This window comes from Mixophyes fleayi, chromosome 1 (genome assembly GCF_038048845.1).
Source record: "Mixophyes fleayi isolate aMixFle1 chromosome 1, aMixFle1.hap1, whole genome shotgun sequence".
Taxonomy (NCBI): Eukaryota; Metazoa; Chordata; class Amphibia; order Anura; family Limnodynastidae; genus Mixophyes; species Mixophyes fleayi.
This window is the reverse complement of record NC_134402.1, coordinates 177,741,619-177,768,363: the sequence shown is the minus strand read 5'-3', so window position 1 is coordinate 177,768,363 and position 26,745 is coordinate 177,741,619.

The following is a 26,745-nucleotide window of genomic DNA, read 5'->3' as shown; positions in this document are numbered from 1 at the left end:
GAAGACTGTAGTGCACGGAGGCAGCGGATAGGAATCAGCTAACAGTCACGATGATACACAGGAAGGTAGAAGTGGTATGGGAACCACAGTAGTTGAAGTGGTTTGGAAACCACAGTAGGTAGAAGTGGTTTGGAAACCACAGGAATCAGCAGCGCTGAATACACGAGGAAACACAGGAACACCTTCAGAGGCTCATGGGGAATGAGACTCCAAGATCAGGCAATGTGGTATTCACCACAGGTGCTTAATATAGGGAGTGTTGCCTGATCTGCCAATTAAGTTAAAGGAACATACACTGAAGGGTTAGAAAGGGCTGCGCATGCGCAGACCCTCAGGATAGCGGGCGGCCACGGTTCCTAAATAGTCCGGGAAGAAGCACTCACAGTCCGGTGAGTGACAGTACCCCCCCTTTTAAAGGTGGGCACAGATGCCTGGAACCGGGCTTGTCCGGATTTTTGGAATAAAACTTCTTCAGAAGAGCTGGAGCATTAAGATCTTCATCTTTGATCCATGAACGCTCTTCAGGACCAAAGCCCTTCCAATGAACGAGGAAACGGAGAACTCCTCGCGAAATTTTTGCATCCAATACCTCAGTAATCTCGAAATCTTCCTCCTGATGAACTTGAACTGGCTGAGGTGCTGAAGGAGGAGTCGAGAAACGGTTGATGATGAGAGGTTTGAGCAAGGACACATGGAAGGCATTGGAAATCCGAAGATTCTTAGAAAGAAGAAGTTTAACACACACTGGATTGATTACTTGAATGATCCTATATGGACCAATAAAACGAGGAGCGAATTTCATAGATGGAACCTTCAAACGAATATTTTTGGTAGATAACCAGACACGATCTCCAATTTTTAGTGGTGGAATAGCCCTCCTCTTCTTATCTGCGAAAGACTTATATTTGTTAGATGTCTTCTTTAAACAGGTTTTGACCTGAGACCAGATATTTTTGAAGGTCTGACAAGCAGTCTCCACAGCAGGAACTTGGGTGGGAGGGAGGGCAGGAAATTCCGGAAAAGACGGATGGTGACCGTAGACCACAAAGAATGGAGTTTTGGATGATGACTCATGGTACATGTTGTTATGGGCGAATTCAGCCCAAGGAAGCAATTCTACCCAGTTGTCTTGATTGGCTGAAGAGAACATCCTTATAAAGGTCTCGAGATCTTGATTGACCCGTTCAGTTTGTCCGTTAGATTGCGGATGGTAAGAAGATGAGAGTGCTAATCGTATGCCCAAGGTTTTACAAAGGGCCCGCCAGAATCTGGAAACGAATTGTACTCCTCTATCTGACACAATCTCAGACGGACATCCATGGATACGAAAGATTTCTTTAATGAAATGTTCAGCCAGAGTAGACGAGGGAGGCAAACCAGACAAAGGGACAAAATGAGCCATCTTCGAAAATCTGTCTACCACTACCCAAATAGTATTATAATTCTTACTAGGTGGCAAATCAGTAACGAAATCCATACTAATATGGGTCCAAGGCTTGGACGGAATGGGTAGTGGTCGCAGCAACCCTGCTGGGGTTCTGCGGGAGGATTTGAACTGAGAACATAAATCACAGGAAGCAATAAACTCTTTGACGTCTCTCCTCATTGAAGGCCACCAGTAACTTCGAGAGAGAATCTCAAGGGTCTTGTGTTCACCGGCGTGTCCAGAAAAACGAGATGCATGGAACCACGAAAGGATTTTCCTCCTCAGAGTAGGAGGCACGAGGGTCTTCCCAAATGGTAGCATTTTGGTGGATGAAGCAGCCAGCGAGATACATTTGGGGTCTAGAATAGCATGGTTGGGAACCTCTTCAACGTCAGAGGACGTCACAAAAGCTCGAGATAGAGCGTCAGCTTTTTTGTTCTTAGCAGCTGGTTTGAAGGTTATAATTAATTCAAAACGAGAAAAGAAAAGAGACCATCTTGCTTGACGAGGGTTCAAGCATTGAGCAGACTGTAGATATGACAGGTTCTTATGATCCGTGAAAATCGTCACCGGATGGCGAGCTCCTTCCAATAAGTATCTCCACTCCTCTAATGCAGCTTTGATAGCCAGCAACTCCTTGTCCCCGATAGTATAATTTTTCTCTGCAGGCAGGAGACCCCGAGAGTAAAAGGCACAAGGATGGAATTTTTGTTGCTCCGAGCGTTGGGAGAGAATGGCTCCTAAGCCCACATTAGAGGCATCTACTTCTAGGAAGAAGGGAAGTGTCACATCAGGCTGTCGAAGAATGGGAGCAGAGGAGAAGGACTCTTTGAGAATTTGAAAGGCTTGGAGAGCCTCAGATGACCATTGCTTAGTATTAGCCCCTTTACGAGTCAGGGCCACAATAGGAGAGGCAATGGATGAAAAGTCTTGAATGAAGCGTCTATAGTAATTGGCAAAACCTAAAAAACGCTGGATAGCACGAAGAGTAGTTGGCTGGGGCCAATGTAGTACAGCATTCACCTTATCTGGATCCATCTTCAGGCCAACTCCGGAAACTATATACCCCAAGAATGGAATCTGGGGCAACTCGAATGAACATTTTTCTAATTTACAGAACAATGAGTTTTTCCGTAGTCTGGAGAGGACCTCTGCCACATGTTGGTGATGAGAAGGCAGGTCCTGTGAAAAGATCAATATGTCGTCCAGGTAGACAACGATACATACATATAATAAGTCCCGAAAGATCTCATTGATGAAGCCTTGGAAAACAGCGGGGGCATTGCACAACCCGAAAGGCATTACTAGATACTCGTAATGCCCATCTCTGGTGTTGAACGCTGTCTTCCATTCGTCACCGGAATGGATTCTAATTAAATTGTAGGCACCACGAAGATCCAACTTAGTAAAGATCCGAGCTCCCCTGATGCGATCGAATAGCTCAGTGATCAGCGGAATGGGATACCGATTCTTGATAGTAATGGCGCTGAGTCCACGAAAATCTATGCAGGGGCGTAGTGATCCATCCTTCTTTTTAACGAAGAAGAACCCTGCTCCAGCGGGAGAGGTGGAAGGTCGAATAAACCCTCGCTGGAGATTCTCCTGGATGTACTCAGATGTTACTTGAGTTTCAGGTAAAGAAAGTGGATAGACCCGACCCCTGGGAGGAGTCTTGCCAGGTAGAAGGTCGATCGGACAATCCCAAGAACGATGAGGAGGAAGACGTTCAGACTGAGCTTTATCAAACACATCGGCAAATGAAGCATACTGCGGAGGGAGTCCCGGTGAGGAAGATGAGATGGAAGATTGCTGTACTCTAAGAGGAATAACTTGAGAAAGGCAACGATGATGACATTCAGCTCCCCAAGACATAACTTGAGGAGTGCGCCAGTCAATCTGGGGAGAGTGACACTGAAGCCATGGAAGGCCTAAGACAATCGGACTTGTCGTAACTGGAAGGATTAAAAACGAAATTTCTTCATGGTGCAGCACACCAATCTGAAGTGTTACTGGAGACGTACTCTGGGTGATGAGACCATTGATGAGACGTGATCCATCTATAGCATTCATAGTAATCGGTGTTTTTAAAGTAATCACTGGTAGAGACCATTGATTCACTAGGGATTTAGAAATGAAATTTCCTGCTGCTCCAGAATCAATCAATGCCTGTGACTCAAAGGATTTGGTAGCAAAGGAAATCGTAACATCAAAAGCGCAGACTTTTAATTTCCTAGAAGATGGAGAGGACTCCAGGGACCCTAACTTCACCTCTCCAGAACTAGTTAGGGCCTGGCATTTCCCGATTTCTTAGGGCAAGAGCTGAGCATATGTGTGGAATCAGCACAATAGATACAGAGTCTATTCTTGACTCTTCGTTTCCTCTCTTCTAAAGATAATTTGGAACGTCCTATCTCCATGGGAATCACAGAAGGTGAAGCTGGACGAAATTGAGGGGTTGAACGAAGAGGTGCTTTAACAGAAGTTGTTTTCTCAGATTCTCTTTCACGAAATCTCATGTCTACACGATGGCAAAGAGAGATCAAATCTTCTAGTGACGAAGGAAGCTCTTGGGTAGTCAGTGCATCTTTAATTTTATCGGAGAGCCCCTGCCAGAAGGCGGCAATTAATGCTTCAGTGTTCCACTGAAGTTCAGAGGCTAAGATCCTAAATTGAATGACGTACTGGCCTACTGTATGAGGACCTTGTCGTAAACGAAGAATGCTGGAAGCAGCGGAGGTCACACGACCTGGTTCATCGAACACACTTCGGAACGTAGAAATGAATTTGGCACTATCTTGTAGTATTGGATCATTTCTCTCCCACAGAGGGGAGGCCCAAGCCAAAGCTTGTCCAGAAAACAATGAGATAAGATAGGCCACTCTGGAACAATGGGTAGAAAAATTTTGAGGTTGGAGCTCAAAATGCCCTGAGCATTGGTTAAGGAAACCCCTACAAGTTTTGGGGTCTCCATCGTACTTTGACGGAGTAGGCAGGTGAAGCGTGGAAGCTGTAGACACCTGGGATGGCACTGGGGAAACGGAGGAAAGCACAGGAGCTTCAATATTAGCTGTAACAGTCTGTCCAGATGTTCCTTGGGAGGTTAACGATTGGTAACATTGAAGTAACAGCTGTTGGCGAGCATCCTGTTGCTCCACACGGTTGACCAGATGCTGCAGCATCTCCTTGGCTGTAGGTTCCGTATCTGGGTCTGTCATGGCCTGATCTTACTGTCACGGGCACTAAGAGTCTTTACCCAGGGTTCACCAGGTGATAGGCTTACCAGAGCAATATAGGTGGTATTATGGTACTCTGGTAGCAGGGTGATCACGGAACTGGAAATAGCAAATGATGAGATGCTCAGGAAAGTCTATGACTAGCAGCACTGGTAATATGGAGGTAATAATACACAAGGAACTGTATGGACAAAGGACACGTGAAGGTAGTCAGTGGTCTGCGGTAGCAAGTTGTACCACTGCTATAGTGAGGAGGAATGTCCAACAGAAACGAGGAGGTGATGAAAGTCAGCGGTCTGCGGATAGCAAGTTGTACCGCTGTCTTGAGTGAAGGAATGGAATCCAAGTGGAGGTATCCGGAGAGTCAGTGGTCTGCGTTTGCAAGTTGTACCACTTCTATGTGAAAGGATACTGAAACAAGTGACACAAGGAACAGGGATCAGTGGTCTGCCTCTAGCAAGTTGTACCACTGAATATATATGTGAGGAGGAGCACGGGGAGAGACTGCAACACAGGAGATACACAGGCACCTTAAACTTGATCCACAATAATATGCACAATATATAAATGACTGAACAGCACTGTAATAATAGAAAGTCTCTTGAGGTAATCCGGCACAAGATAACACAGTCAATGATGGCAGTAGACTCAGCGGATAGCAAACTCCAGAGAAGAACCAACACAGTCCAGCAAGATATGCAATACACCAGCACAGTCAATGAGAAGTATGCATACCGTGGTTCAGAAGCAGGATGTCAGACAGGAGTGCAGAGATACCTGAACGGCAGGAGGCCGGCAGGAAGCGAAGTCCCTGGATGGGTGAAGCGGTAGTCAAGTAGGTGCAGCGCACAGGTAGGTAGACCAGCAGGGAAACGTATACACAGGAATCAGTAGAGTGTGGAACTGGACTCCTGGAGGACCCTGAAGAATAGCGATGGTCTAGCGGGGAGATAAGTAGTGAGACACGAATCCAATGTTGACAGGCGGGTAGAGACCAGCGGGAACACAGGAAAGCATGGAGAGTGGATCAGCAGTTGAAGGACGAGTAGAGATGAGGAGAAGCGGCAGCAGGACTCTGCGGACACACGGAGGTAGCCAATAGCAACCAGCAGGTGCAGTAACGATGGCACACGGAAGAGCAGAGTTGAGCTGGTACTGATGATCACGGAGAGTAGCGGATAGCAATAGTAGTGGCAGTCTCGAGGAAACACGGGAGAGTTGAGATGAGCTGAAGACGGAAGCGCACAGAGGCAGCGGATAGGAATCAGCCAACAGTCACGATGAAACACAGACGAGTTGCAGGTTGCAGACTGTAGTGCACGGAGGCAGCGGATAGGAATCAGCTAACAGTCATGATGGAACACAGACGAGTTGCAGGTTGAAGACTGTAGTGCACGGAGGCAGCGGATAGGAATCAGCTAACAGTCACGGTGATGCACAGGTGAGTAGATGTAGATTGAAGACTGTAGTGCACGGAGGCAGCGGATAGGAATCAGCTAACAGTCACGATGATAAATGATAGAGTTGAAGTGGCTTGAAGACTGTAGTGCACGGAGGCAGCGAATAGGAATCAGCTAACAGTCACGATGATAAATGATAGAGTTGAAGTGGCTTGAAGACTGTAGTGCACGGAGGCAGCGGATAGGAATCAGCTAACAGTCACGATGATACACAGGAAGGTAGAAGTGGTATGGGAACCACAGTAGTAGAAGTGGTTTGGAAACCACAGTAGGTAGAAGTGGTTTGGAAACCACAGGAATCAGCAGCGCTGAATACACGAGGAAACACAGGAACACCTTCAGAGGCTCATGGGGAATGAGACTCCAAGATCAGGCAACGTGGTATTCACCACAGGTGCTTAATATAGGGAGTGTTGCCTGATCTGCCAATTAAGTTAAAGGAACATACACTGAAGGGTTAGAAAGGGCTGCGCATGCGCAGACCCTCAGGATAGCGGACGGCCACGGTTCCTAAATGTCCGGGAAGAAGCACTCACAGTCCGGTGAGTGACACGCCGCGGCTCGCTTCCTGCCTGCCCCAGCGTCCCGGCCGTCACCATGACGACCAGGATGTCACTTCCCTCTAGCTCCCGACCGTTGCTGAGGCAACGGCCGAAAGCCCAGCAGTGTAGCGCCGCGTCCCGGCAACAGGGGACAGCCAGGCGCGTGCGCAGAGGGATCTAATAGCCTGCTGGCTATTAGGCTGTAATTAATTCATCAGTCAGCTCCTGGGAGTATTTGCAGAGCTAGACTCTGATTGGCTCACCTGTACATTTAAGGCAGTGAGGTCTGCAGCCTCACTGCCGGTTATAGCGTTCTGTCCTCAGTCCTGCTACCTGCTTGTGCTGTCCGTTTGGTTCTTGCTACCTTGGATTTGACTACCCGTGTTTTGACCCCTGCTTGTTCTTGGACCTGTGACCCTTTTCTTCTGACCTCGACCTTTTTGCCTGGATTTCGGATTTTGCTTCTCTGCCTGTGTGTCTGACCCTTCGCTTGTCTCTGGATATTGCATCTGTGCTTGTGACCCTTTGACCTAGGATTCTTCTTAACTGCAGCCCGCCAATCACTCCACTCCTGGGTACTCCTTTAAGTCAGTATACGTTACTCGACCCTCGGTCGGCCCGCGGCCCAGTCTGTCCCCACCACTAGGGGGTCCAGCGAACACCGGGCCTTCAGAGTAGTCCCCGAGTTTCACTGTACTGGCTTGGGAGTTCCTAACATTAGAACCGGCCAAGGAAGATTGGTATCATACGGCCATGGACAGCGAGGAGTCGAATCTGTCCCCAGCCTAGATTCTGGCCAACCAGATACAGGCGATTTCCCAAGTGGTGCAGAATTTATCCCAGCGCCTGGTAGTCCAAGAAGGGGCTTCTAGAGACCTGCAGCTCCAGCAAGTTCCCGCTGGTGACACACCGGAGCCTAAGATGAATTTGCCTGACCGATTCTCTGGAAGCAGGCCAGCCTTCCGTAATTTCAAAGAGAGCTGCAAGTTGTACTTTCGTCTGAAACCACGTTCCTCTGGTTCTGAACAACAAAGGGTAGGGATCATTATCTCTTTACTCCAGGGTGACCCTCAGTCTTGGGCCTTCTCCTTGCCTTCAACAAGCCCAGCCTTGCAGTCAGTGGATGCCTTTTTCCAAGCTCTGGGGTTATTGTACGATGACCCGGACAGGGTAGCCTCAGCTGAGTCTCATCTCCGAACGCTCAGCAGAAGAGTATTGTGCGGAATTTTGGCGATGGTCCACTGATAGCGCCTGGAACGATCCAGCATTGCGAAGTGAATTTCGCTTAGGACTTACTGAGCAGATTAAGGATTCCTTAGTCCACTATCCGATATCCGACACGCTGGAGAACTTGATGCAACTTGTTATAAAAATTGATCGTCGAATCAGAGAGAGGAAGGCTGAACGGGAGTCCTCTGCTCCTATGGACGTTTTCATTAGCTTCGATAACACTTTGCCTGATTCCTCTGAACCCATGCAGTTGGGTGCTTACCGCTTGCCTCCGGAGGAACGCTCCAGAAGACGCTCACTAGGCCTGTGTATGTATTGTGGTCAACCAGGCCACTTAGTTCGTTCATGTCCCAACAAGCCGGGAAACTCCAAAACCTAAGTGCAGGTCCCTTATTAGTCCCTGGACGTCTAACTTTCCGTGGGAGATCCATGGACCTGAAAGCTTTTCTTGACAGTGTGTCACGGGCACTAGGAGTCTTTACCCAGGGATCACCAGGTGATAAGCTTACCAGAGCAGTATAGGTGGTAATATGGTACTCTGGTAGCGGGGTGATCACGGAACAGGAGACAGCTGATGATAGAGATGCTCGGGAAAGTCTATGACTAGCAGCACTGGTAATATATATGTAGTAATACACGAGGAACTGAATGGACAAAGGACACGTGAGGGTAGTCAGTGGTCTGCGGTAGCAAGTTGTACCACTGCTATAGTGAGGAGGAATATCCAACAGAAACGAGGAAGTGATGAGAGTCAGCGGTCTGCGTTTAGCAAGTTGTACCGCTGTCTGGGTGAAGGAATGGGATCCAGGTGAAGGTATCCGGGAAGTCAGTGGTCTGCGTTAGCAAGTTGTACCACTGCTATGTGAGAGGACACTGGAACAGGTGACACTGGAAACAGGAATCAGTGGTCTGCCTCTAGCAAGTTGTACCACTGAATATATATGTGAGGAGGAGCACGGGGAGAGACTGCAATACAGAGGATACACGGGCACCTTGAACTTGATCCACAATGACATGCACAATATAGTAATGACTGAACAGCACTGCAATAATACAAAGTCATAGAAACTATCCGGGCAAAAGATAACAAAGTCAATGATGGCAAAAGTCTCAGCGGATAGTAAGCTCCAGAGGAGAACAACTCAGTCCAGCAAGATATGCAATACACCAACACAGTCAATGAGAAGTATGCATACCATGGTTCAGGAGCAGGCTGTCAGACAGGAGTGCAGAGATACCTGAACGACTGGAGGCCGGCAGGATGCGAAGTCCCTGGAGGGTGAAGCGGTAATCAAGTAGGTGCAGCGCCCAGGTAGGTAGACCAGCAGGGGAACAAATACTCAGGAAGCAGTAGTATGTAGAACTGGACTCCTGGAGGACCCTGAAGAGTAGCGATGGTCTAGACGAGATGAAAGCAGTGAGGCGCAGATCCGATGCAGACTGGCGAGTAGAGACCAGCAGGAACACTGAGAAGCACTGAGAGCGGATCAGCTGCTGCAGACACGAGTAGAACTGAGGAGTAGCAGCCAGCAGGACTCTGCAGGTACACGGAGGTAGCGGATAGCAACCAGCAGGTGCAGCCACGATGAAACACGGGAGAGTAGAGCTGAGCTGGAACTGTTGAGCACGGAGAGCAGCGGATAGGAATCAGTTGTAGCAGTCTCGAGGAAACACGGGAGAGTTGAGATGAGCTGAAGACTGTAGCGCACGGAGGCAGCAGATAGGAATCAGCCAAACAGTCACGATGAAACACAGGAGAGTTAAAGTGTTCTGAGGACTGTAGTGCACGGAGGCGGCGGATAGGAATCAGCAACAGTCACGATGAAACACAGGAGAGTTGAAGTGGTCTGAAGACTGTAGTGCACGGAGGCAGCGGATAGGAATCAGCTAACAGTCACGATGAAACACAGGAGAGTTGAAGTGGTCTGAAGACTGTAGTGCACGGAGGCAGCGAATAGGAATCAGCTAACAGTCACGATGAAACACAGCAGAGTTTAAGTGGTCTGAAGACTGTAGTGCACGGAGGCAGCGGATAAGAATCAGCTAACAGTCACGATGAAACACAGGAGAGTTGAAGTGGTCTGAAGACTGTAGTGCACGGAGGCAGCGGATAGGAATCAGCTAACAGTCACGATGAAACACAGGAGAGTTGAAGTGGTCTGGAAACCACAGGAGTAGAAGTGGTCTGGAAACCACAGGAGTAGAAGTGGTCTGGAAACCACAGGAATCAGCAGCGCTGAATACACGAGGAAACACAGGAACACCTTCAGAGGCTCATGGGGAATGAGACTCCAAGATCAGGCAACGAGGTATGGACAGCAGGTGCTTTAAATAGGGAGTGTTGCCTGATCAGCCAATTAAGTTAAAGGAACAGGTACTGAAGGTTTTGAAAGGGCTGCGCATGCGCAGACCCTCAGGATGGTGGACGGCCACTGTTCCTAAACACACGGGAAGAAGCACTCACAGTCTGGTGAGTGACACAGTGGTGCGGCTGGTAATTTCCTGGATATACATTTGGCTCAGACGCTTGATATTCCGCATATCAAGTTAGGATCAAGCATCACATGTGGTTTGGATGGTAACCCCTTGCCTGGGGGAAGGATTCTCGCTAGGACTCCAATGGTTTGGTTGTCTGTAGGAGTCCTCCATACGGAGGAGCTCTCCTTCTATCTTATTACTTGTCCCTCTGCTCCTTTTATATTGGGGTATCCCTGGCTTCGCAGTCATAATCCCCTTATTGACTGGAAAAGTGGAGAGATTACTCGTTGGAGTCCCGAGTGTTCCTCGTCTTGCTTGACCCTGCCGCTTAGAATACTACTGCCTAGTCCAGACTTCTTGCCGTTACCCTACCAGGACTTCACCGATGTGTTCTGCAAAAGGAAAGCTGATTCCCTTCCACCACATCGAGAATATGACTGCACCATTGATTTAGTCCCGGGTTCCAAGTTGCCCAAAGGGCGGTTATACTCCTTGTCCATTCCGGAGACTCAGGCCATGGAGCTATACGTGGAGGAAAACCTGAAAAAAGGATTCATACGTCCTTCTAAATCTCCCGTAGGCGCAGGTTGCTTTTTCGTGTCAAAAAAAGATGGCAGTCTTAGACCATGCATTGATTTCCGTGGACTGAATAACATCACTATTAAGAATATGTACCCGTTACCGTTGATTTCGGTGTTATTTGATCAATTAAAATCTGCTACTATATTTTCGAAGATTGACCTCAGAGGGGCTTACAATCTTATTCGAATCAAGAAAGGGGATGAATGGAAGACTGCTTTCAATACCCAGTCGGGACATTATGAATATCTCGTGATGCCATTCGGGTTATGCAACGCTCCGGCGGTTTTCCAGGACCTGATCAACGACGTTTTACGAGAATTCCTGGGTAAAACAGTAGTTGTGTATCTGGATGATATTTTAATCTACTCTGAGTCTTTACTTCAGCACCGTCACCATGTTCGCTAAGTTCTGCTGAAATTACGGGAACATCACCTATATGCAAAAAGGGAGAAATGCGAATTTGAGGTGGCCACTGTGTCATTCCTGGGATATATTATCTCCTCATCAGGATTCGCAATGGACCCTGCCAAAGTTCGAGCAATCCAGGATTGGGTCCTCCCTACTAATCTGAAGGCGATCCAAAGGTTCCTCAGATTCGCAAATTATTACCGTAGGTTTATTGATTCTTTTTCCTCGTTAGTGGCTCCTATCACTGCCCTCACTCGAAAGGGAGCTAACCCAGCAAATTGGCCTTCCGAGGCATTGGCGAGTTTCTCGGCACTCAAAGCTGCTTTCATTTCTTCTCCAGTGCTGAGACATCCTGATCCGGAACTTCCGATCATTGTAGAGGTGGACGCTTCAGATATCGGTGCTGGCGCCATCCTTTCTTAGAAAGACCCAAGGAGCAAAAAATTACATCCTTGTGCATTTTTTTCTAAAATTTTTTTTATCTGCCGAATGTAATTATGATGTCGGCAATCGTGAATTGTTGGCCATTAAGTTGGCACTGGAGGAATGGCGACATTGGTTAGAGGGAGCTACTCATACCATCACCATCTTCACGGACCATAAAAACCTCCAATACATCCAGACCGCTAAAACCCTGAATCCTAGGCAGGCCCGCTGGGCCTTATTTTTCACCAGATTTAACTTCATTATTACATTCCGTCCAGGTTCTAAAAATACTAAGGCCGATTCCTTGTCTCGAAGGTTTTTGGCCCATCATCCTCAGTCTCCTGACCCGTTGCCTATTGTTCCTACAACTACTGTTCATCTCGGACTCACCCAGGATCTAGGAGCAACTATCCGGCGCTTCCAGAGAATCGCTCCAGTTCAGACACCGGTCAACAAATTATTTGTCCCAGTACATTTAAGGAAATCTGTTCTCATTGAAGGCCACAACAACCGCTCTGCTGGCCATTTGGGAATCCGTAGGACTATTGAGGTTCTTTCTAGTTGGTTGTGGTGGCCCACTTTGTCAGACGATGTGGAGAATTATGTTCGGGCTTGTCCTGAGTGTGCTAAAAACAAAACGGATAGGAACCGTCCTTCTGGGCTATTGTTACCCTTGCCGGCGCCGAGCAGGCCTTGGACCCATTTGTCGATGGATTTCATTGTCGACCTACCAGTATCCGCAGGACATAACACCATCCTGGTAGTTGTCGATCGGTTCAGTAAGATGGCACATTTTATATCTTTGCCCAAGTTACCGGATGCCAGGACCCTGGCCATCTTGTTTTTGACGCATATTTTTCGTCTTCATGGGACTCCTGAAGATATCGTATCAGATCGAGGATCCCAGTTTATTGCCCGGTTTTGGAAAGCCTTTTGTTATTACATCCGGATCTCTATCAGTCTGTCCTCAGCGTATCATCCCCAGTAGAATGGACAGACAGAGAGGACGAACCAAGCTCTGGAACAGTTTCTGCGCATCTATGTGTCTAAATTCCACGATAATTGGTCCTCTTTTTTGCCCTGGGCAGAATTCGCGTATAATAATTCTTGCCATTCCACTATTCATACATCCCCGTTTTTCTGCAACTTCGCCCAAAGTTTCACCCAAAATCCAACTCATTCTTTACTACTGTTCCCTGTGGGGATTCCGGAACACCTGCTTTTTTTACGGGCAGGTCCGTCTGGAAAAAGGTGCACGCTGCACTAGGTCAAGCTTCCCGAAAATCCAAGATCTTCGCTGACCGTCACCGTAGACCCTGTTCATTGAAAGTGGGGGATCAGGTTTGGTTATCCACACGGAACATCAAGTTGCGGCAACCTTGTAGGAAGCTGGGGCCCCGATACATTGAACCATTTCCAATTAAGAGGAAAATTAATCCAGTGGCATCTAGATTAAAACTACCAACCTCCTTAAAAATTCCTGCGACCTTTCATTGTTCGCTTCTGAAGAAAGTTGTTGCTCCCAGCAAGTTTAATCGGTTTCTCTCTAACAGGCCCAGGCCTCTGATGGTGAACGGAGACCACGAATATGCTAATGAAAAAATCCTTGACTCAAGGCGGGTTCAAGGTCAAGTTCAATTCCTCGTACATTGCAAGGGTTATGGCCCTGTGGAGCGTTCTTGGATACCACAGAGACGTCTGCACGCTGGAAGACTCATTAAAGAATTTTTTAGGGAGTTTCCCACTAAGCCTGGATGTCGGGGTTCCTTAACCCCTCCTCAAGGGGGGGTACTGTCACGAGCCGTGGCGGTACTCACAGCCGCCGCGGCTCGCTTCCTGCCTGCCCCAGCGTCCTGGCCGTCACCATGACGACCGGGACTTCACTTCCCTCTAACTCCCGACCGCTGCTGAGGCAACGGCCGGATGCTAAGCAGTGTCGCGCCGCGTCCCGGCAACAGGGGAAAGCCGGGCGCGTGCGCAGAGGGATCTAATAGCCTGCTGGCTATTAGGCTGTAATTAATTAATCAGTCAGCTCCTGGGAGTATTTGCAGAGCTAGACTCTGATTGGCTCACCTGTACATTTAAGGCAGTGAGGTCTGCAGCCTCACTGCCGATTATAGCGTTCTGTCCTCAGTCCTGCTACCTGCTTGTGCTGTCTGTTTGGTTCTTGCTACCTTGGATTTGACTACCCGTGTTTTGACCCCTGCTTGTTCTTGGACCTGTGACCCTTCTCTTCTGACCTCGACCTTTTTGCCTGGATTTCGGATTTTGCTTCTCTGCCTGTGTGTCTGACCCTTCGCTTGTCTCTGGATATTGCATCTGTGCTTGTGACCCTTTGACCTAGGATTCTTCTTAACTGCAGCCCGCCAATCACTCCACTCCTGGGTACTCCTTTAAGTCAGTATACGTTACTCGACCCTCGGTCGGCCCGCAGCCCAGTCTGTCCCCACCACTATGGGCTCCAGCGAACATCGGGCCTTCAGGGTAGTCCCCGAGTTTCACTGTACTGGCTTGGGAGTTCCTAACAGCATCCTTGAGAATGATTATCATTTTTGGGTGGGTAAGGTTATAGACCAAGCTAAGTGCTGGGTGTGCTCTCACGTGCCTCAGAGATTATATCAAGTAGGACTAGTTCTCTTTCCACTAAATATTCCTGAGGTACCCGAATTATGGAGTGGGAGGTCTCTAGGGTAAAGGTAAGACAGCTAGGTCCCCTAGTCTAGAGTCTCCCAATATTTGGCAAGCCGATCACTGTTTCACGTACAAAGAAACTTGAGTATTGGGGGACTTGGAAGAATGAGCAGACAATAGCCCACCCCACAAGTGTTGAAGAAAGGAAATGTTGATATTATTGGAATGTATATTGTAACTCAGGTTTATGATGTTATTGGTGAACATGAAATGCTTAAATGTAGTCTGAGCTTAAAGACATGCGTTGGTCGGATGAACCTGTTAGACATAAACAACTGTAGTAGAGTATTCTGTATTGATGATACATGTTCTATTGTACCCTGTACCATTCCAAATAATGTATTACATGTTCTATTGTACCCTTGAAGGGCATAAAAAAAAAAAAAAAGGTTATCTCCAAGCTTCAGAGGTATACGGTCTATGGTAAAAGAAGAAAATTGTTTTGAGGATTAAGACTCTCTATTGTGATAACTTGTTTAGATCTACAGATGGCGTGGTCATACACCAAGGGGGACTTGCATTACAGAGCAATGAAATGTGGTACTGAGATCCTGCATATAAAATCTTTAGGGTGATAGTTATTATACTATCAAAGGGTGGAACTGTCAAAGTCGTATAATTGGATTAGCGAAAGTATATTAGTTAATATTGTTTTATCGTGCGATTGCACTCAGTATGCCACGCTACACATGGCATGGCTCGATCATGCGGTAAAATACGGACGCACACACTCGCACTACAACATTTAGTTATTTATATATTTCATATTTATATTGATTCCATTCCACAGTGATTTATGAGCAGATAGTATTTAGTTTATTATTAGTTTATATATTATGATTATATGTACACTTTAGTGTTATTTAAGGTCCAGGTTACAGGAAATGTCATGTCTGGTATTTTAATCCCCTAATTATCAGCAGTTGTCCGGTTCTTTCGCCGAAGAGATCGCACATTGCATACTCTAGTTAGTGATGTTAGGGAATAAATACTTAAAGTGATACTGACTGTAATGTGTAAATAGACTAGATTAAACTGGTTTCTGGGTGGGAGAATCATCTGGAATGTTGACCCTCAGCCTTGGAGGGGGTTGTTTGAACTAGCCTATGACCTGTTTACACTGGACCCACCTGAAGTCTGGACCTATAGAAGCAAGCCACGTCATCTGCATTGTTGTCTCTGTAACACTGAGTGTATATACTATAGCTGTGCTGGCACTGACCTCAGTCCTCTCTGACCACAGTATTCTGGAGTGAACTATTCGCTGGTACCAGCTAGCGCAAGAGAGCGCAGCGGTATGTATTTATCTTTTGGTATTGGATGTACTGTATTATAATCATGTATTGAATTGATAAATTTTACATATGCTAGAATAAATTACTTTGTGCTTTGAAAACACAATACAATTGCTTATGCAATGCTTATTTGAAAAAGATAGAATTCTTTAATACACGCACATCATCTATGGAAGTTTGAACTATTCTCCTACATACATTCATCTCATTATACACCACTACATAAGACCCATGAAGGGAGATTACTATGGTGTCATTTTGTGAACACCTTTTGTTGTGGAGATTGATTCAGTTAGTTAGTATTGTGATTTCCGAAATTCTTATACAACCTTATTCTTCTAAAGAGGTATGTTTTTTTCATTTACCTGCACTGCATACAAATGCAAATGGTTTAAATTGTATTTGTTGTAAAATTTCAGTTATGTGCCTGTTGAATAGTTTTTCATCAGCTTGAATACAATAGAATTGTGCATTTAATTATTTTTCAGTACTACTAAATAAGGCTACTAGCAGGATCACCTGGCGTTGCGTGGGTCCAATTTGTATCATGTAGCAGCTTTTACATATTAGCAAATTATTTGGTAAATAGACCAAAAATGCTATTTTGAGAATAGGATTTGTTGCATTGTCGTGTTGTCGTTATGTTGTGTGTAGGAAGGTTTCCTTCCAGCAGTCAAACAGTTGTTTACAACCAAAATTTTATGTTTTAATTATTTCTTACTCTGTCGACTTGTCGCATTGTCGCTATGAGGTCTATATATATATATATATATATATATATATACAGTCAAGTCCATAAATATTGGGACATCGACACAATTCTCATATTTTGGGCTCTATACACCATCACAATGGATTTGAAATGAAACAAACAAGATGTGCTTTAACTGCAGACTTTCAGCTTTAATTTGAGGGAATTTACATCCAAATCAGGTGAACAGTTTAGGAATTACAACGGTTTCTATATATGCCTCTGACTTTTTTTTAATTTACAACTGAATTTTGCCTCAAGTGCACTGCAAGCACCAGAATCCCCATTGCTGCCAGGGGATGCTGGCAGTTGCGGTGGTAATCATTTTAACGATGATGATAAATCTGACAAAGAGGAGGCCTACAAAATTTAACAAAAAAAGATTGCAATATACACAGACTTACCTGAAAACTGAACCTGCAGATTTCCGATGGCACCAGGATGCTGACAGCAACTCAGTCTGAATAGACAGCTCTCCGGCAGTAGACTTTGATCTCCATCAATTTTATTTTAAAGCAGCAATGTCGGGACTCCACAGGTTAAGTATTTAAACACTTAGCCACAAGTGCCAGTATACCTTGGCACCCAGGGCATACTGGGACCTGTAATACATGAAAGAAATATGTCATTAAAACACAGACACAAGTGTATATCTCTTTTTTATTTAAATAAAAACACCCCTACACAACTCTCATTTTCCATCTATTCTGATCACCTACAGCAACGGTTTTTCAATTGACATCCCTGGATTCTTTGCAAAAAAAAAAAAGTCAGCTCAAGTGTCTATGGTCCTATTTATAACAGGCTGGTAATACAAATGCATAGCGCACTGAAACTTTGATGTCTGTGAAGTACCTAGCGAACCGAATTCTTCAGCAGAAAGATGTAGTAATACGTCACAAGAGCTTTTACATCACTTAAATTACTTTACTACCAAATTCAGCTAGCAATGTTTCTTGAGATGCACTCCTTCTTTAATTTGTGATTGCACAGAGCCAATATCCGTGCATTTTAAAACAAACAATGAATTAGGCCCGTGATGTTTTTGGTCAATTAATACTATGCTAAACTAAACTAAATGAAATTAGCTAATTGGGACAAATAATAGAGCTGGCAGGCTTGGTCTAAATCTGCAGTTACATTTTACTGTACCATAGCTCACTCAGAAACAGGAGATGTGGCAGGGTTCAGTGCTGAAACAGAAAGTGTAATAATAGGGCTTTCAGTGTTCTTAAAAGTCTCCAGTGTCATTCTACTGTGCCATAGCTCATACAGAAACAGGAGGGGTGGCATTGTTCTTGTCACTCTCCAGTCTCAGCCATGATTATACTAATCCCTCTACCTTCTGTGCTAAAGCCTATGTTCAAGTGCATAGTGGTTTTAAGTCAGGGAAACAAAAATGTAAAGCTTGTACCTTTTAAAGAAAAAACACCTCTTTTATAAAGGTGAAAGTATACTGTAGAAAAACATAAAATTGCCAACATGCCATTCTAACCAAAATATTACCAAGCATAATAGCATCAGTTAGCTCCCTTCTCTCAGCTAGATCTCAGCACCTGCAATCTACACTGTCATCATATTCATCCTCATCAGTGTGTACATCATCCTCAAACAATACTAATTCATCCCCGCTGGAATCCACCATAACAAAAGTCTGTGTACTTTGATGTAATTGCGGTAATGGCCTTCCTCATGGAATTTGCAGTTAATTTTACAGGAGAGTTGTCACGATTTTTGGGCAAGTCTTTTAGACTAGACCAAATCTCAAACTGTTGTGCAGACTCATCTGCATCACCACTGGGTATCTTGTGAAAGTTAAGTTTTTTCCTAGCAGCAATTTCAGGAGAAACTGAAGGAGACGTTATTGTGTCATGTACCACTTGAGCTCTCAGCTTGCTGAACAGGAGCTCATTGCATCTCTTGAGATCTGGGTCAGCTGGAAAGAAAGAGAAGACATAGCTCTTAAACCTAGGATCAAGCACAGTTGCCAAAATGTAATGATCTGATTTCACGATGTTGATAACTCTTGGATCTTGGCGAAGCGAATAAACTACTTAATCTTCAATTCCAACATAATTAGTGGAATTGCTTTGTTACATTTCCTCCTTCAATTTCTCTGGCTGCTTTTCAAAAAGTCTAATTACGGGAATCACTTGACTCAAGCTAACAGTGTCTGCACTCTCTTCACAGGTGACTACTTCAAGTGGTTTCAACACCTTGCACAACATGGAAAGTATTCTCCACTGGCTGGACTAAAGTTTATTCCCCCTAAATTCTTTTCTTCTTGAAGCTGCTGCATTCTCTTGCATGCTGTTGCAGAATCCCGAAATTGACCCTAAATATTTTGAGACACAGAAAGCATCTCCTGCATGTCATTGTCATTTTTTTGAAAAGTTCTGTACCACCAAGTTGATTGTGTTTCCAAAACAGAGAATGTGATGGATTTCCCCCGCTGTAATGCTCTAACAATTTTGGTGGCCTTATCAGAAATCCCATATCCACTGGAGAGTCCAAGCAGGATAAGCCATGTTGCAATGACATTCTTGTTCCCTCTATGTCAGGGTAATTTAATAAAAGTAACAGATACTCTTTGAAATATGCAGAGCTGGTGAGGATTTGGAGACTGAAAATGAAGCTGAGGGAATCCTAAACCTCATTTTCATTTGTTTTGATTAAATATCCCTTGTGCCTTAAATATTTCACTAGATGTTTGCCCTCTATATCTCAAACCATTTGTACATTGTCTGCTGATGGATGTAAGTACTCCTTTATCAATCAAGTTACTAAATGCTCTACAAGTTTCTGGGGGAACTATGAGGATTGAGTACATTTCTTAATTTTGTCCGGGCTTATCTGATTTTTGATCACCAATAGCAAGGAATAAATAGAGCTTCTATGCTGATAAGTGACCCATGACATGAAAGGCATTCGACTTTGTCGAACTTTGCTGATTTTTCCATTAAGTTTGCAGATTCATCTACTCTTTTGTCAAATCTAAATCTCAAGGCACCAATCTATTGTTTTGTTTTGTTTGTGATAACCCAGACACGGAACATGTGCTGAACTATGTACAAGTATGGACTGCCCCTATCTGCCCACTGTACTTGCACTAGCAGTTGCAATTTATCCACCAACTGGTTAGTTATGTGTAAATGGTTGGTTCTAGGATCAACTGAGAAGCATCATAATAGTATTTAATATATGTTTATTATTATCGTCTTTGGAAATGCTGTTTTATCCCCTGGGTTACACGGAAAACATCTGCTGCTTCTGTTGAATACCAGTTGGAACAGAAGTTGCTATAAGTATGGTTTGTATCACAGCTGCACATTCCCCAGAGTGCACTGTGTGTGCTTGTACTAGCATAAGCACATAAAATGCTGTGTTTCCAGCGCAGGCTTTACTAGCAAGCATCAGCTGTTTGTGACTTGCTTTACAAGGAGTGCAATGCAAGAAAACAACATTTCTGAATGTGTAAAAAGCTCTGCATAGGAGCACAGAGTTTTTTTTGTCAGTGTAGCGCATTTGTCACTTTAGCGCATTCATGGGTTCATGCCCACTTACCAGCTTTGGGTACTGCATCTGGAAAATCAATGTGCACTTTCTTTTGCAGACTTTTGGGTCTGACTGGCAATGCACACAGTGGAGTCCATCCTACTACTACAGGACTGTACCTTTCAGTGATTTAAATTTTTAATTTCTTCCTAAAATACTATATAAAATCTCATTCCTGCACGTCAGTGTAAAACAAGGCGCACTTACCAGGGAACGCCCTTCATCCTCCCAACTCCTCCATGCAAACTTTGGCACACTTGGATGCAATAAAATGAAGTAGGTGCAGAACATCACAAAAAACGTATTTTTGCTTCATTTTTTTTCACTTTCAGAGTGTAATATCAAGTAAACAGATTAAAGTACTGTAGATGCTGTATTAATATGTTTTATTTTTTTCTGTCAAAGTAGTTATAATATATTATACCTTATAGTACTAAAAGCCTCATAAAGACAAAAATTGTAAAACAATGCTTGTTAAAAATATAAAGCCTTTTACTTTGTTCTCACTTTTAACCAGTTCAAAGCATGTTATCAAAGCTTCCCTGCAGCCAAGGGTACTAACTTCTGAACATTAAAGATTGTGAATGCTGCAAGCCATGTGGAAATTGACACAAAGCAAATCAACGCTTGTCAGAAAGTGTACAATGTTTTTTTTTAAATTGATCAGACTTACAGAAGTGCATTATATGCTTGATATTAACAACTTTGTGAATGAACCTTAACTTTGCAAACACCTGGTCCAGTTAGTTCAAGAATCAGTAAACCTAAAATATTTTTTATGTAATGTCATCTTTTTAAAATTTCTCTACTGCCAACTGCTCTCCTGGCTGTACAGGACTTTTGTCATGAAGTTCTGCAGTGATATGAAAGTGACTACATACTCTAACAGATAGGTCATAAACAGCACTTTTTAAATGTACATTATAGTCTTATCTAGTGAAACAACCCTGAGAAACTCCACCTTTTTCCCTCTGTTCCTCAAATTCTAAAATTATAGTATAAATACATATTAAAAGGATATGTTAAAGCTTGTTTTCAGGTACTAATGCATTGATTAGAAAAAAATATATAACTGCACAGGACCTTAACTAGAGCAGTGCGGCAAGTGCCACTATCTGTCCAGGGTGCAAGGCTGATGGGAACACTGCAGTTTTGCTGAACCACTTATGCTGAACTTTTATTCAGATGTGTCAGAATGATACAGTCAGCAATATGTGCAGTTCCAGCAAGCAAACACAAAAATAATTTCCAGTTTGTCGTGGCCCTGTTTCTGACTAAACAGTCACCTAGCTAGTCACCAGGCAGCTAGTTAAGCGTCGGTCACCCCTCCCATGACATAGAACCACCTATTTATACTTTTTCCCGAACACTAACTGATAAACAAGGAATTAATTACACTCTTGTCTTCCATCTGTGTATCTGTGTCTGGTGTGCAGAGTTGTACAAGGAATTGATCCCGTCTGCAGCATGAGCCTGCAGACTCTCTGAAAGACTATCATTCTCTCTCTTAACAAGCCATGGCAAACTGCCCCTTTTGCCACACTTTATAAAAAATGTAGTCCTATAATGTGAAGCTTGGTTTCCTATAGCCCAATACATCCCATATATTCCTATTGCAGACATCACAGTCTGTATTGGACATCTGGTTCACATTCTTGCATAATAAACACCAGCATTATCATGTTGTTTACAAAATTGCCCCTTGTAACTTATTGTTAATGTCAGCATACCGGTAGGAAAAATGAAATTGATTTGTAACTGGATTTTAATTCTTAAATATATTGTATATACTAGAGATGTGCACAGAACCCCTTGTTTTTTTTTTTTTTTTGTTCTAAAACCATCTTTGCGTTTTGGTATTGCCCAAAAATCCTTATGTATTTTGGTTTTGAATCTGGATTCCATAAACATTTTTAAAAAAACAGGTAAAATCATGTAATTTTTAGCTGTTTTTGTTCCTACAGTAGCATTAACACTCATTTACAGTCATTTGCAAACTAGATTTTAATGATATCCTCACAACTGTCAACATGTTCACCAAATTTGGAAAAAGGCTGCAGCAAGCTGGCTGGCTAAGATTAGTGACATTGAAATTTAATAAAAGATGCCATCCATATGAAACAGTGGAACACAGCAGTGACAGACAGGATGAAAGTTTAATAAAGTAAAGAACACCTTTTAAACATAAAGGCAGTCACTGGCCGATTGAAGGGTAATTTTAGAAAAGAATATATGCCACCCACAAGTAAAGTGGTTTGAGAAAATCACTGAAGCATGTAAAATGTGGAATTCCACTCTCTTGCTGGATGTGATACATATATTCGACAGTTACATGATTGACATTTATATAATTGATTCCATAATATAGACAGGGTTGGAAAGTTGACAATAATGACATTGAGAGTATTAATAGCTCGAAATTGAAATGTAGACAGTATTATTAGGTAGACATTTTGAATATAGACTCTATTATTAGGTCGATAATTCATATGTAGACAGTATTAATAGGTCGACAATTCAAATGTAGACAGTAATTTTAGGTTGACAATAATATCCTTTACCCTATCCCCAACCCTAACATTAACCATATAGTACTGTCCAAATTTGAATTGTCAATCTATTAATACTGTCAGACATATAAATTATCGACCTAATAATACTGTTGACACTTGTATTGTCGACATAATGTTGGCAACTTTCTCATTGTTGACCAAAAGAAGGTCTAGTCATCGACTACATACTCTCTTGCTTCAGCTGGTGGCATAGCAGGTCATTTATTTTGTAGCTATTGCAATAATCTACATGCAGTCGCTGTCAACAGCTCCTGCACCGACCTCTCGTTTTATAAGAAATTCTGAAAACCATGTTTTGTGTGCAAGTAATGGTACATGTTGAAATTCACCCAGTCATAATGCACACACTATGTTCGCTCAATGATCAGCAATGGGGATTCCTGGAAAGACTCTTAGCAGGGTGATTAATTTTGCTATGACATTCCTGTGATTTTCAACAGTATGTTTGACTTTGAGCAGCACACCCCACAAAAAAGTATTTCTTGTTTTTAAAATTCAAATGTTTTACAGTAAAGACAATTTGGTGAAAGTAGTATCATATTTCTACCAGTAAGCGGCTTAGTAAGAGCTGATTAGTAAGTAGTCAGCATTGGATGTAAGGATTAAGAAAAAAGTTACTGATTAATGTGGTGATTTGTCTAAAAAAATGAAAATTGCTAAAACATGGCATTCCATACATCACATGCAGTGGCAAGAAAAGGTTCAGACCGTAACTACATTTTGCTAGTGTGGTCCTGTTACTGCTATTGAAAAAGCGAGTGCCCAACATAGTAATGCATCATCTGTAACCTCACATGCACCAATTTCTCCCTCTGAGTGTAGGTCTGTCACCTCCAAAATAGCCACATCAGTGCATGAAAAGAACACAGAGGCTGAAGAACAAATTTGGTGTTACCAGAATCCTAAGCAAATCTAAGTGTGCCCATGAGTGCTATATATGAGTCTGACGTTTCAGGTTCTGGCACTGTAGCTACCTTATAAAAATTTGAAAAACATTTGGAAAGGGTGTGATACATAAGTTCAACAGTTACATGATCAAAATGTATATGGTCAACACCATAATGTAGAAAGGGTTGTAAAGTTGACAATAATGATATTGACAGTATAATTAGGTCAATAATTCAAATTTAGAGAGTATTATTAGGTCAAAAATTCAAATGTAGACAGTATTATTAGGTCAATAATTGAAATGAAGATAGTATCAATAGGTCAACAATTCAAATGTAGACAGTATTATTAGGTCTACAATGATATCTCTTAGCCTATCCCTAACCCTAAACTTATCCATATCCATATCTCTATCCCTAACCCTATCCATATCTTTTCAAATCCCTAACCCTAATGTTAGATACTTTTCATTCTTACAAAGTATAGATATATTTGTATATTTTGAATTTAATGTTTCTCCTTTAAGAAGTGAAATGTTGTTTATGCTTCTGAACAACAAATTGTCATATTCAACCAATGTTTTGAGATAGCAGTCAGCTTGCAGGTGTCTCGTTTATTTTTAATTGGTTTGGTGATGGCTAGCACTGAAACTCCTTCTTGATAATTGTTGTTTACCTCATTATTATGAAGCCATGACCTTCCACCTCTACATATTTGCTACATTACAATATTCTTGTATGTATTAGATATGGCTCTACTGCCATCTACGGCTAAAGCCATACCTGTTTTTGTCTTGTTTTTATATATTCATGACTTTTAATTAAGGCAGCGTAATTCTGGCAAAAGCGTATGCTCTATGTGAAATGGTCAGAACAGCGCTAACCACATAATCTGTTCAATTCCTTGTTCTCACCAATTGGTTGAATAAACTGTTTTATATTTTTGTATCCAGTTTCTACTCTACTTGTAAATTAAAATGAAATAATCCTCCATTATTAGAAAGATCGATTGCGACAATTCTTTGTGACAATCGGATGGCCTGATCGCAAAAGTCTTGGAAGGTCATGTTCAGTTTTTTTTCAACGACCGCGCAGTTTAAAAATCAGGTAAGGTGTCTTAGTGTGTCGTTGCTGTTTTCAAAGGGGTATCAATAAGATCTAGCCTTAGAGAAATATTTTGTTCAACAATTTGTAAACAATCATGATGTATAATCCCCACCTTCGCCTTCTGAGAGTGAAAACTGTGGTAGGCCACGAGCCTTTGCTTGTCACTATGTCTCTGTGTGAGGACCCCTGCTGCAAGTCCTAACTGCTCATGTGTGAAAAGAGAAAATGTTTTCTCATATGTTGGAATACCCAGTGCAAGTGAACTGCATAGTGCTTGTTTGAGTGCAACAAAACATTCCTTTGTTTCTGTAGTGTGTATGACTGGGTCAGGTGCTGTACTCTTTGTGTGGTCATACATTGGAGCTGCTATCTGTGAAATATTTGGGATAGATTGTCGACAATATCCCGTTATCCTTAGCTAGGTTCTCACATGTTTCTTGTTTTTGGGGAGTTGCACTGCCTGTACAGCTTCTACGCTCTTGGTAGTAAGGTGCCTGGAACCTGGTTATAGACAGTGACCAATGTATTCAAATTTTTGTTGGCACAACTGCACGTTGTCTTTGGAAATCTTGTGTCCTTTCTCAGCCAAGAAGCAGAGGAAGGGAACTGTATCTTGTCGAGAAACTTCTAAGCTTTGTAAACACATCAAAAGGTCATCCACATATTGTAAGAGTGTGGAGCCACAAGGTGGTGAAAAATGAGCTAAATCTTGGGATAAAGATTGACTGAAAAGTGTGGGACTGTCAGTGAACCCCATGGGTAATCTGGTCCACGTATATTGTTGCCCCCTGTAGGTAAATGCAAACAAATACTGACTTTCTGGACGTAAAGGAATACTGTAGAAAGGAGAACATAAATCAATCACAGAAAAATGAGTGCTATTTTCTGGTATCTGCATCAAAATTGTGGCTGGATAGGGTACTCAGGAAAAGAGGTTGCACCACAGCGTTAATAGCCCTTAGATCTTGAACCAGCCTCTAGCCATGCCTACTTCCTTTTTTAATAGAGAAAATTGGACTGTTGGCACTACTGCTTGTTTAAATAAGCACACCTTGTTTTAACAGTCTTTTTTAACAGTCTTTGTATTACTGGAAAAATGCTCATTTCAGCTTTAGGCTCCAAAGGGTATTGAAATAACTTAGGTAGATGTGCATGGTTCTTTAATGAAATTTGTACAGGAGAGACTCTGGAAATCAATCCTACATCATCTGGGCCCTCTGTCTGATGAGAGGAATGTTCCATTAATCTGCGATGCATCATGCACAATTTGGTTTCATGTGTCCTTAACAAATCCAGTACAAATGTCTCATGTCTTTCAGGAATATCAAGAAAAACTCCTTGTTCAGAACAATGAATGATACATCTTAGTTTACACAGCAAATCTCTTCCTAATAAACTGACAGGAGCATCAGCAGACAGGAGAAAAGAATAATGGTCCTCGAGTGGACCCAGTGTAACAGTCACAGGTTCAGATTTATTCAATTGCAAAACTTTTCCAGACACAGCAACAGCATTCACAGTCTCAGAAGAAACAGGAAGAGTTGTAGCATTAGAAATGAAAGATAATGCAGCCCACGTGTCAACAAGAAAAGGTATTGTTTGCCTGTCAACCTCAAGACTTACCATTGGTTCAGCAACATGATTACTGTCATGAGGAGGGCTGCAGAAAACCATCATTATGGAAAGTCTTCAAGGACATCAGTATCTGTGGCATTATTAGCCTGTGTTGTGGACTGTCTGTTTGTCTCTGTACATTCTGTATGTTCTGACCTAACTCTAGAGTGAGGTTTATTTGCCCTCTTTACAGGGCCTTGGGCAATCATTAGACCTATGCCCCTTTTCTGGAAATCATAACATATAACATCTTTTAGGTGCTCCTTTTGACCTTTTTTGTAATTTGGCCTGTGAACCATTCTGCAAGTGGCTTCTGCAGCCTTATTTTGCACATTCATCAGTTTAACATGACTGTTTCTGTCTTTGTGTGTGAGGTTAATTTCATGTTGTTTTGCAGCTTCCAACAATGTTGCAACAGATGTATGTCTAAACTGTAGATATTGCTGTGTCACACAGTCTTTTAGTGCTGGAATTAGACCATTTGCAA